Source organism: Panthera pardus, unplaced genomic scaffold, assembly GCF_024362965.1.
Source record: "Panthera pardus isolate Hobbes unplaced genomic scaffold, ASM2436296v1 HiC_scaffold_15, whole genome shotgun sequence".
Lineage (NCBI taxonomy): Eukaryota > Metazoa > Chordata > Mammalia > Carnivora > Felidae > Panthera > Panthera pardus.
In genome coordinates, this window is record NW_026526710.1 from 75,257,873 (window position 1) to 75,270,011 (window position 12,139).

A 12,139-nucleotide genomic window follows, 5' to 3' on the forward strand; every position below is an offset into this window, starting at 1 on the left:
GGAGCATTTCAGGCAGGGGAATCCCACAGTTGGACGGGCTTTCCTAGAAAGCGTTCTCTGGCAACAATCTAGAAGACAAGTCAGACAGAGGCAGAACCTGGGGGGTGGCAGAGGGTTCCTGGAGACTGTCGCAGCAACTCAAGAAGAAACGAGGCGGTTGTGAGCTAAGACGGTGGCGGAGGGGAGGACCAGAGGAAGGGTCGATGGGGCCGGGACCATCCCCGAGTTCTGACCTGGCTTATTTGGAGGACTGCGATGGGACCCGCTGAGAAGGAGTGCAGGCAAGGAACTGGCTCAGGATGGATGGAAGACGGCCAGTTAGGCCCCAGGTGCGTCGACGTTCAAGTGTCTCCCAGGTAATCCGTGTTTGGCTACCGGTGTCTAAACCCCTGTTGAGGGGCTCGGGAAGGAAATACAGCTCTGGGAGGTAGAGGAAAATTTCTGAATTCTTAAAAGCTCTGGCTTATGGTTAGGGCAGCTGCCAGCAAATAGCAACGGTCCCTTTGGTCCAAGGAAGAGACTTTTGAGAAGGTATATGACCTGTGATACAGGCAAGGCCCGTGCCCCCTCTCTGCTCCCCTCTCTCCCTCCTTCCTTTTCTCTTTCTGTCTTTTCTGTCTTCCTTCTTTCCTAAAAACAGAATAAAAGTCCTCACACGAGGTTTCTGTAAAGTTTTGCACAAAGCAGCCCATCTCTAACCAATCCCAGCTAATCAGTGGTGATGACTTTACTTTTCCCAACATTCCTATTCTCCTTTTAATTCTCTCTTCACACATAGCTAAGTCACTAGAAAGTTGTCACTGTGCCACAGGTGTATCTCCGTGGGGAGCATCTTTGAAGACCTTATTCTCCCGTGTGCCTGTCTCAACAGGTGCACTGTCCAGCTGTTTCTTAGGAAGAGCATTCTGTGGTCTTCTCCTGATGAGGGTTCTCGGCAAAAACCAACCCCTCTTAAAGTCCACCCACCAAAGGGATTCACTAAGAGGCTTAGAACTGATTTTGAAAAAAAGCACACGTTTTTCTAGTTTAAAAAAAATCATGCTTAAGCAAGATTTCTGGAACAATTCAGCCAGGTGAGGTCTGGGGCCAGGATTCGAGAGTGCCAGCTCTGACGTTCACCAAAATGATGCTGACCTTCTCTCGTGTTCACTATTCTCACCTACAAAACTGAGATTAACTGCTGGACCGTCTCCAAATCTCCTCTGGCTCTAAAAGCATGTGAGTCTAGATGCGAGGGAGGATTAACAATTGGTTTCGTGACGGGGTGGAATATTTCAACAATTCAACACTGCCATTAAGCATTCGACCAACTCCATTTTTGGAGATTGGTTGATTTCCTGACTGGGCAATAGAAATATTCCTACTTTATCATTCACAGAGTTTGCTGCAATATTTGCAAATCTGTGTTGAGTATATTGGTCCCAAAGGGAAAGTCCTACTATTTATAACACATCAGGCGCCCAGTTTTCAAATTTCATACTTGCCAAAGAAGCCATCTCTTTGCGTGGCCTGAAGCAGCCACAGGTGGGGACTCCCGGGGGGAAGAATAGAGCACCCATGCCATGGAAAGTATCCATCTCTAACTATGTAAATAATTAGCTTACCTCTTAAAAATATGATAGAAAGTTTGGTCTTATCAGGAAACGGACAATGTATTTTCCCATTTGTACAGACTGCTGCAACTTTTGAGAGTTACAAAACTTTTCTAGAGACTTGTGTAACTTGTAAGGAATATGGGCCAGGACAACTAACCCAAATAAAAGACTTTCTGGCTTCTCTCTCCAGTAAGGGTCATGGGACCATCTAGATGGCTTCAGCTAGTATAGCAAGGCAACAGTCACTACAAATATCCACAAGGGCACCTGTTGGGATGAGCACTGGGTGTTGTATGTAAGCGATGAACCATGGGAATCTACCCCAAAACCCAAGAGCACACTTTACACGCTGGACGTTAGCCAATTTGACAATGAATTATATTTTAAAAAATATATCCACGAGGGATTTTCATCTGAAGCTCAATACAAAGAAAAATATCAAGGAGGAGGTGGCCATTTTTCCATCTAAAACATTTTTTTCCATTGTATCTGTCCAAATGTGATTTCTCTAGAATCCATGTACTTTTCGTAAAAAGCAACATACGTCAGAGTTTAATTGACCTAAAATACTGCATCTTAAAAGAGATCAGGTAAGGCACCCTTACAAATCAAAGTCTGATTAGATTAGCTAGAAATGCATTATTTAGAAGAATAATTTCCGTTGAAATCGGATTTCAGCAATATGCTTTTGGTAATCATATAAAGGGCAATATGAGGTATCTTCCAATATTTATGGCATATATGCTCTCAGTAACACAAAAGCGCTTGCTTCTAGGAGGGGACATTTGACAGAATCAATCAAAATGACAAACGAGCTTGACTTTGCGTTGCAGCAATTCCATTTCTCGGATTTCCTTCCTATAGATACAGCAAATAATGTAATACAAGGCTATTAACCACATCATTGTCTGTCTCAGAAAAAAAAAACTGGAAGCAGCCTAAATGTCTGTCAGGAAGGGACGAGTTAACGAGTGAGAGTACGTCAATACGATGTAGCTTTAACAAAGAAAGAGGACGCGTGCTCCTAACTCACACTCTGAATTCCAAAAAAATTTAAGTGAAAACCCCATGCAGAAAAGCATGGATGTCTGCCACACTCTGTATAAAAAAGGGGAAAATAAGTATATACATATACATTCTCATACATGTACATCTGCATATACCCATATATAGATCTACACATATGTGAATTACAGAAGTCTAAACACACACGCACACACGCACACACACACACACACACACACACACACATACACACACACGACCGTGATAACACAGATTCTGGGAAAGGAAACCTGTTATCTGGGGACAATAATAGGAAGAAGATTCTCCCCTGAATACTTCTTGGGGATCTTCTGAACTTTGAATCATGTGACCATGTTACCTATTTAAGAATAAATTAATGGGGCGCCTGGCTGGCTCATTCGGTTAAGCGTCTGTCTCTTGATTTCGGCTCAGGTCCTGATCTCATGGTTCATGGGATCGAGCCTTCCATTGGGCTTGGTGCTGACAACATGGAGCCTGTTTGGGATTCTCTCTCTCCCTCTCTCTCTGCCCCTCCCCTGCTCGTGCTCTCTCTCTCTCCCTCTCTCAAATAAATAAATTACAAAGAAAACATTAAAAAATAATATCAATTAGCAAATATGAATAACAATAAATTATCCACTGATAAGCAGTAAATTCACACTTATATGTATTAGTACTTACTAAGAACTTGGAGGACCTCATTTCTTTGTTTCTTTTTAAATTTATTTATTTATTGAGTGAGAGAAAGAACAAGGCAAGGAGGGGTAGAGAGATTGGGGGAGAGAGAGAATCCCAAGCAGGCTCCACACTCTGAGTGCCCCATGAGTCCCACCCCTGACTCTGGGCTCAAACCCACGAACCACGAGATCATGACCTGAGCTGAAATCAAGACTTGGACACTTAACTGACTGAGCCACCCAGGCGCCCCTGGACGACCACATTTCTTAAACAAAGAATATGGGGAATAAAAATTAGGTGCTCATTCTCCTTCCATTCTCTTGGGGTTCTTATGAAATAGTAAGTGACATATAACAGTTTGGAGGAAAACCAATTAGAGGGACATAAGTCATCATTAACCCCTTCCCCAGATGAGTGACAAAGAGACACGTGTTCTAATTAGCACCCAGTGACACTGTGTAAAGAGCAGTTTGCAATGGAAATGAACAGATGGCAGACAAGCATATGAGGTGCTGGTGGCACGCGACAGAAAACTTGAGCTGACACTGAAAACTTCGAGCGGCTGCAAGAATCTGTACCTGAACAAAAACTGCTCTGGAAATACGGGTGATCCCCCCTAGCCAACCTCCTCTAGTTTTTAGGTGCACCGAGCCTTGCCGTTTTCCGTGTTCAGTCCCCACAAGGCAAACAGTAAGGCAAACGGTATTGCAAAACCCATCCCACTTTCTAGAGGCGCAAACACACCCACGCGCCAACCAAGCAGCCACCTTTCCGCAACAGAAAGATTTCCTATCCCCAGGCAATGAATGGCTCAGTCACCTAACCTAGCATTTCAGCTCAACAAAAGCTTTTGGACAGCATCTTGGAGGTCGATGCTACAGCAGCCGACCTGGAGGTTTATGCCTTAACACCATCTCCTTTCTCCTCCTTTGAAACAGAGATTTATTAGGACAGGAGGCGGAGAGGCAGAGAGAGAGAGCTCATAGGGTTGGCGAAGGCTTCCATGATCCAGAGGGCAGGGTCCCAGGGGTACATGCCTCTGACTTGTCTTTGCTCAGAGGCAGATCAGAGAACGCCAGTGAGGAGGAAGACAGGTTTCTTCCGGTTTCCAAGTTCATCCCGTGATCAGACCTCTCTCCACGGACACAGAGGTGCCACAAGCAAGGGCGGTTTCACTGGCTGAACCCTCAGCAAAGAAGCAGAGACTGACCCCACGCGCGGGCTACTCCAGCACAGTAGCAGATGCGATTTCTCTCTGTCCCCGCTGACCCAGCCCGGGGAGACAGCACACGGCAGACAGGATGCCCTAAGTCATGATGCAACCCTTGAAAAAAAAAATCTGTTCGAGATCCAAAACCAGGATCTGGTTTCTGCCGTAAGACACCGTCATTACAGGAGGTCTGTTGAACTGACACACATTTAATACCAGGAGACGCTGCATATTCCTGTGTCTTTCATCATTTACCTACATACACTGTTTTGAATGTATATTCTGTAGTGATCGACCGTTGGATGCGAAACAGCAAACACAAAACTTTGAGCAAACATCAGATACAGTTCTTGCTCTCCTGGCAAAAAGCAGAAAAGGTTTTTGTTTGTCTGATTTGGGAACTCCAGATAACTACTCAAAGGGGTAAAAAAAAAAAAAAAAAAAAAAGAAGGCAGACAGTGGGCTAATCGGATTATCTTTAGCTATTATCAACATTTAAGGCTAAGAATTATAAGTGCAATTTGTGCCATCTGAATTTTTAAATGGACACTTTAATTCATGTGTTTGAGAGGAATATACGCATCATCTATATATATACACATATACATATATACACATATACACAGCAGACTTATTTTACACAAAGCAGACAGTTTCCACTAAATTATTATTGAGGTACTGGGAATTCAAACTCAATTCCATTTCCTATCTGAGACAACAGACTCTTCTGGTTTGAGGATATTTTTAAATATAAAAACTAATTATCCTATCTCACTGCCTATAAATTCAATTTCTATTTCTGAGCCTGCTTCTGCTGTACATCTTATGGTAGTCCCTTTGCATTACGGCTTTTTTACAACCTAGTCTCAAATCACAGGAAAAGACGGGATCAAATCAAAATAAGCCTCCCAACCTCTGGGGAGGGTTTGGTAATGCAACAACATTTCCATAATGCTATACGTATTTTAAAAACCAAGTCCATTGTCTATGAAAGGATAGTTCTTTCTAAGTGGCAAATGTTATAGACAAAACCCAGAGAGTATAAATCGGACACACGAAGAACAAAGCCCGTGCCGGTGAATTCTTTCTCTTGGTTAGATTTTCCCACAAGACCCATCGACCAACGCATGCGAACACTGCACCGTGCAAACTTTTGCAGAGCAGCGCCCAGATTTCCACTGTGCCCGCCTACTAAGACCTTTCAAGGCCATTCTGGATTGGCTTACAACAAACACTCTCCCTTCTAAGCCCCACTAACTCCTTAAAAAGAGAGTCCTTCACAGACATGTCAAAGAAAGCAAATTAACAACCACAATTTACGCTTTCAGCGGGGGTGGTGAAGGTCAAAGGCAAACCAAAGTAAATTGACACTGATAAAGAATTAAAACAGCCTATGGTTGAAAAAAAAGAAAAAGAACAAAAAAAAAGACTCTTCCAAGTCCCTCCTACTCTCCGTGTCAGTCAGGTGAGCTTATCTGAAGAACTTTCAGAAAGTTCCTCATCAAAAATCTACCCCTAGATTGATAGCAGAGCCACCAATTAGCTGTTCAGGCTCTGACAGTCTCTTTAACTCTTTAGACCTTATTTTTCTTACCTATGAAATGAGGGAGTTAACAAGGTGATTCTGAGGTTCCTTCCAGCTCTAAGCGTCCACGGTTTATGATCAAAGGCCGTGGCTACTCCCTGACTCTGGTCCCGGCAAGCGACGGTAGCAGACAAAGCCGAGATCTTTCTCAGACTTTCCTGATCAAGATGCTCTCTGCTTCCTGTGTCATAAGCATCTCAGATCAAATGAATAGTAAGGAGAGAATAAAAAGGATGAACTAAGATCATGGAGATGATATTTCTCCGTAAGGAAGAAAAACACCTCTGTGAAGAGGAAAAGGTCATTTTTGGAAATGCTGGACTTTTTTTTTTTCCCCCCAACAAAGGCTCTAGGAAACCATGTTCATATTCTCCTTCCTCAGTCCCCTTCTTGCGGCCCTGATTCTTCTTATTTCCGACCGCCCTCAAAATCAAAAAGGTGAGAAAGGTCTTTTTTTCCTCACTCTCTTCTGATGTGGCCAAATTTGGATCATTCCTATAATTTCATACACTGATTTCTGAACTTCCTGCTAAACTTTGATTAGGCCCGACTACCACGGGAGTTGACCTTTTGTGAAGGTATTTTAAATAACACCTTTCCCACCCTGGATACCCACAAAGGTCAATATTTGAATTCTTCCCACTTTTATTTTTGAAGCAGTAAAATTTTCTTCAACCTGCCACATATGAGTGAAGGCACCGGGTGGGGGGCAGTGATTTCTGCCTAGAGCCCCACTTCACCCAAAGGAAGAAACTTCCAGGCGCTTGGCTGAAGCCAGGTGTTTGTCAGTCTAACCGGTAAATCTAAATAAAAGTGTAATTTTTTTAAATAGAAAGTTTGAAGTCCAGCTATGCTCAAGCTGTGAAGAGTGTAGTGCTGCTACCATTACATTCTAGAACCCAAACATTGGTTCACCAACACACTTAAGAACAGAAATAGATTCTGCCTTCATAAGTCTGTGTGTGGTCCCTGAGGAAGTATTTAGTCAGCTACTATGGCATACACGTTCACTCTTCTGCTCCAATGTCCTTTACTATCAAAAATATCTGCAGGTGCCTGGGTGGCTCAGTCGGTTAAGCGTCTGATTCCGGCTCGGGTCATGATCCCGTGGGTCGTGAGTTCAAGCCCCACGCCGGGCTCTGTGCTGACAGCTGGGAGCCTGGAGCCCGCTTCAGATTCTGTGTCTCCCTCTCTCTCTCTGCTCCTCCCCTGCTTGTGCTCTGTCTCTCTTTCTCAAAAATAAAGAAAAACATTAAAAAATATATATTTTAAAAAAACAAACCTGGAAGTCATTTTCGAGAGCCAAAGTCTGGGTGACCTAAAGACCACGTTGTTACGGAGGCCACGTTAAACAATGTGAGATTTCACGGAAACACACCCAGAACGCTCCTGCCGCACCTGCACCCAAGCAGGGCAAGTCACAAGCAGCCCCACCCTCACTGTCCTCCTCGACAAACCCCACACACCCCCAGGGACACAGGAGGGAAGAGACCTTGGGATGTGCCCTGCCACTCTGGTGCTAAACACGATACAGCCCTGACTCTTTTCTTAAACACACTTTGAGAGGGCCCCTGAGCTTCATGACTAAATGAGTTTCATTGTTGTTGAAAAATAAAGGACTTGCTTAAGTAGTTTCGTATGTAAACAGCTGGGCTGGTGGGGTGGGGGGGGTGGGGTGTGCACACTACTTTACGTGGGGTGTTCTTTTTTATTGTTTGCAGTTTCTAGTTTAGGATTTATCCAATTATCTGTCTATTGTCTGGCAGGCCTGGCACGGGGGGTTCCAGTTACAGGAAATGCTTCTGTGACTGCAGGCCCAGAGCAAGCCCTGCATATCCAACAGGGGTGTGTACGCGCTGGAGGGGGGGAGGCGTGGAGGGGGAGGCCGCCCAGCAAAATAACCCAAGTGTGAAGTTCAACTACAAAGCTACTTCCAACCGCTTTGCATGGATCTGTTATTTGCTGTAGGAAGGGGAGTAAAAACCGATTAGGGGAGAGTATGGGGATGGGGGGGGGGGAGGGGAGTGACGACCTTGAGTCCTGCTTGAGGTGACGGCCAGCATGCGCGCTCGGAGGGGGTCTGGGACACAGAAGCATGGGGGCGGCATGCCGAAATGGACAGCAAGTTCTGCTGAGCTGCTTACAGAGGCCCTCCTCCAATGGGGGATTGGGGAAGCTCTGGGGACAGACAGACAGACTTCCAGGTGGGAAAGACTGAGGTCTGAGCTCAGTGCCTCTGCAGCTATCTCTCAGGGAACAAGTTCTCACTGAGCAACACTCGAACCTCGGTCTCCATTTCATTGATGAGCAGGAGATGGCTCTAAAACCTAAATCAGATCGCTTCACTTCTCTGCTCAAAACCGTCCCCTGGCTGCCCAGCTCACACAAAACAAAATCCGAAATCCTCGTGAGAGTCCTTCAGGCCCTACGGTAATTCTTGATGGCAACAGACTGCCCCAGGGGCATTAGGAAATCTGTGGGGATTGTCCTGATAGCCACTGGCTACGTGGGGGTCGCTGGTGGTGTTTAGACGGCAGACAACCTGAAATGTGTCGATGATCCAGCCCGATCAAGAAACGGACGCCCCTTCCAGTGAAAAACCCTGACTCCGTTTTACACGTCAAGCCAAAGCGTTTTCTCCGAGATCGGCATAAACACGGAATCTCCGAGAATGCGACAGGGAATGATGTATTTTGTGTCAGTTAGAACTTCACCCAGAACTTGTCAGAAATCTCACGTCATTAAAGGCGACACCGATTGTCACCGAGCTGCCAACATAACACCTCTGCCCCACCTACCTTTATTGCTGCCACGTTCCCGGTGACCCTACAAGGGGATGGCGAGCGCGTGACCACACTGCTCTGACTTCCAGCGTGGTCACGCCTACCCTGACATGCTGAAATACTCATTTCATTGCAACTGGCTCTTTTTTTTGTATTTCCTTTACAGTACGGTTATGGCATTATATTGACGATCTGCAATCACGTGGGTAGGTAGGTTGTCTTTGCACATTTGTCTCCTGCAAATTTCATTGCAGGAAAGTAAAAGGAGTGTCACTTAATATCTGCTGTAAAAAGCAAGATCTGGGTCTGGCCAAGGGCCACCTCCCTCCACCTTACTTCCCACCCCCTACCCCTCTCACTCTGAGCCGCCCCCTTGAACATGGCCAGCCCCTATATGTGTCTCTCAGACACCTACAAGGCTACCTGCCTCCACCCCCCTCACTGTCCCCTTACCCTCCTTTTTCTTTCTATAGAATTTATCAATGCCCAACACTAAATTTTGAACTGAATTGTATATTGACTTTCTCTGCTGCTAGAATGAAGTTCTATGACACCAAGGGCTGGCTATCTTATTCTCAAGCACCAGGAACAGGCACCTGTTAACATTTGCGGACAAACAGGACAAACAAACCAGCAGATAAACTGAAGTTCGGTCCTGCAAACGGGCTCCAGTTCCCTGCGAACCAGCAAACCCTCCCAGAGCCGCTGCAAAACGTGCTCTTCCTTCCACTGGCCGTGTTGTCCAGGCTGCACCCTTTGCCCCATTAAAGAGCATAAAAGGGAAAGAAGCCAGAAAAAAGGAGCAGGGCAAATTTTTTAAAAATAATCATCTTTTGGGCGCGCCTGGGTGGCTCAGTCGGTTAAGCGTCTGACTTCGGCTCAGGTCACGATCTCGCAGTTCGTGGGTTCGAGCCCCATGTCGGGCCCTGTGCTGACAGCTCAGAGCCTGGAGGAGCCTGCATGTTTCAGATTCTGTGTCTCCTTCTCTCTCTCTCTCCCCCTGCCCTTCCCCCACTCATGCTCTGTCTCTCTCTCTCAGGAATAAACACTAAAAAAAAATTTTAAATAATCATCTTTTCAGGACAATCGTGTGGCACAGACTCCAACACGGCACTGAGCCTAATCCTCGATGTGTCCTCTCCACCCTCTCTACTCACCACAGAGAAACACACGTTGGAGTCCCCCCCGCCCCCCACCCAATAAATGGGGTTGAGTTGACTGGATATCCATGCGGGGCAAACAAAACAAAACAAAACAAAAAACCAAAACAAAACAAAAAAACCCTTTGCCCTCCCAGCTGAAAACCTTCACATAACTTAGTTCCAGGGGCATCATATAAATGTCAACGTGGACAGCAAAACAATACCACTTTTAGAAGTTAACATTAGAGAAATCTTCATGACCTTGGGATGGGAGAGATTTCCAAGCCAGACATAATAAACGCTAACCGTGAAGGAAAAGAGCAATAAATCAGGCTACATTCAAATTAAAACTTCTTTCCGTCAAAAGATTCTGCTAAGAGAGTACAAAGGTGGGAGAAGATAGTTAGCAACACAAACGACTGACGAAGGGCTCAATCCAAAAAATGTGAAGAACTCCTATAAATACATAACAAAAAAGACAGGCAGGGATCCCGGGTGGCTCAGTCGGTTAAGCATCTGACTCTTGGTTTCCACTCAGGTCACCATCTCATGGTTGGTGAGTTCGAGCCCCGAGTAGGGCTCTGCGCTGACTGTGGAGCCTGCTTGGGATTCTCTCTCTCTGCCCCTCCTCCTCTCTCTAAATAAATAAACCTAACAAAACAAAAGACAGGCAACACAGGTGAAAAATGGGCAAGAGACTTGAACAAGCACCTCACAAAAAGGATGACCAATATACATGAAAAACAATTAGTGCTCAATACCTAGCTCTCAATACCTAGTACTGAAATCCCACAATGTGATAGCACTACAAATACACTAGAATAGCCAAAATAAAAAGACTGGACAATTTTTTTAAAAAAATTTAACGTTTATTTTTGAGAGAGAGAGAGAGAGAGAGAGAGAGGCAAAGAGGGAGACACAGAATACAAAGAGGGATCCAGGTTCTGAGATGTCAGCATAGAGCCCAACTCGGGGTTCGAACTCATGAACCCCGATCACGGGGCCTGGGCCAAAATCAAGAGTTGGACGCTTAACCGAGTGAGCCACCCAGGCACCGCTATTTTACCACAATTTTTATTTTATATTATATTCTTTTCTTCTATTATTAAAAAAAAAATTTTAAATGCTTATTTTTGAGAGAGACGGAGAGAGATAGCATGAGTGGGGGAGGGGCAGAGGTGGGGGGACAGAGGATCCAAAGCAGGCTCTGTGCTGACAGTAAAGAGCCCGACGCGAGCCTGAACTCACCAACCGTGAGATCACGCTGACCTCAGCCGAAGTCAGACGCTCAACTGACTGAGCCACCCAGGTGCCTCTACCACAGTTTTTAAAACTCCTTTTAAAATTAAAAAAAAAAAGAGACAGTAGCAACAGTTATTGTAAGGTACCTCCACAAACAAGGGAAGTTAACATGTTCACAACAGAAAGAAGACATCCATAGAGGCTCACGGTTTATGTGTCGGTTGGTAGTTGCTGTTGTTTATTACCCCATCCAACACTCAATTAACGATTTCCGTAAGCTATTTCATTTTTCAACATAAATACCAACAGGAATTTCTAATGGTAGGGAGTGAACTAAAAGAAGTCCATAGCAGTAACTAATATTACCAAGTTACTCTATTTGCAGCGTGACTGTAGCCCATAGCGATCATCAGGTAAGGTGAACTTAATGCTGCTCGCTAAATTAAAGATCAGAGTTGATTCAAAGGGCACTAATATTACTCGACTTAATAACTCAATTCAGTTAGTGCCGTTATCCCAAGTTCTCAGCTTACGTAATTAAGGAAGTTAAGCTACGGGTTACCCTTTGATGATATTTACCTGCCATTCTGATTATCTTGAAACTGCACTTCCAATCCATGAGCTGTAACTACTTGTTATTTCTCTCACGTGCCCAAGGGTCAGAATTTACCCTGGAAGTTTATCAGAACTGCTTCCCATCTTCAAAAACCCAAATCTGTGTGCAACAGCCTATAGTTTGCCTTGAACAAGATCTGCCCAAATACCCAGGTTAACCCAGGGTTCTAGCAAGAAATCGAGCAAGTTGATTTCACTTATTTTTCTTTTCTCCTCCTGAGCAGAGGTCCAATTTATAAAGCATGTCAATGAAATGCAAATCT

At 44.9% G+C, this 12,139-nt stretch overlaps 1 protein-coding gene across 2 annotated transcripts in view; it reads right to left on the reverse strand.

Annotated features, from left to right (window-relative positions):
• Positions 1 to 12,139, reverse strand: part of BCL2 (BCL2 apoptosis regulator) — a 176,743-nt gene that overhangs the window by 128,213 nt on the left and 36,391 nt on the right. The gene's annotated exons all lie outside the window — the stretch shown is intronic.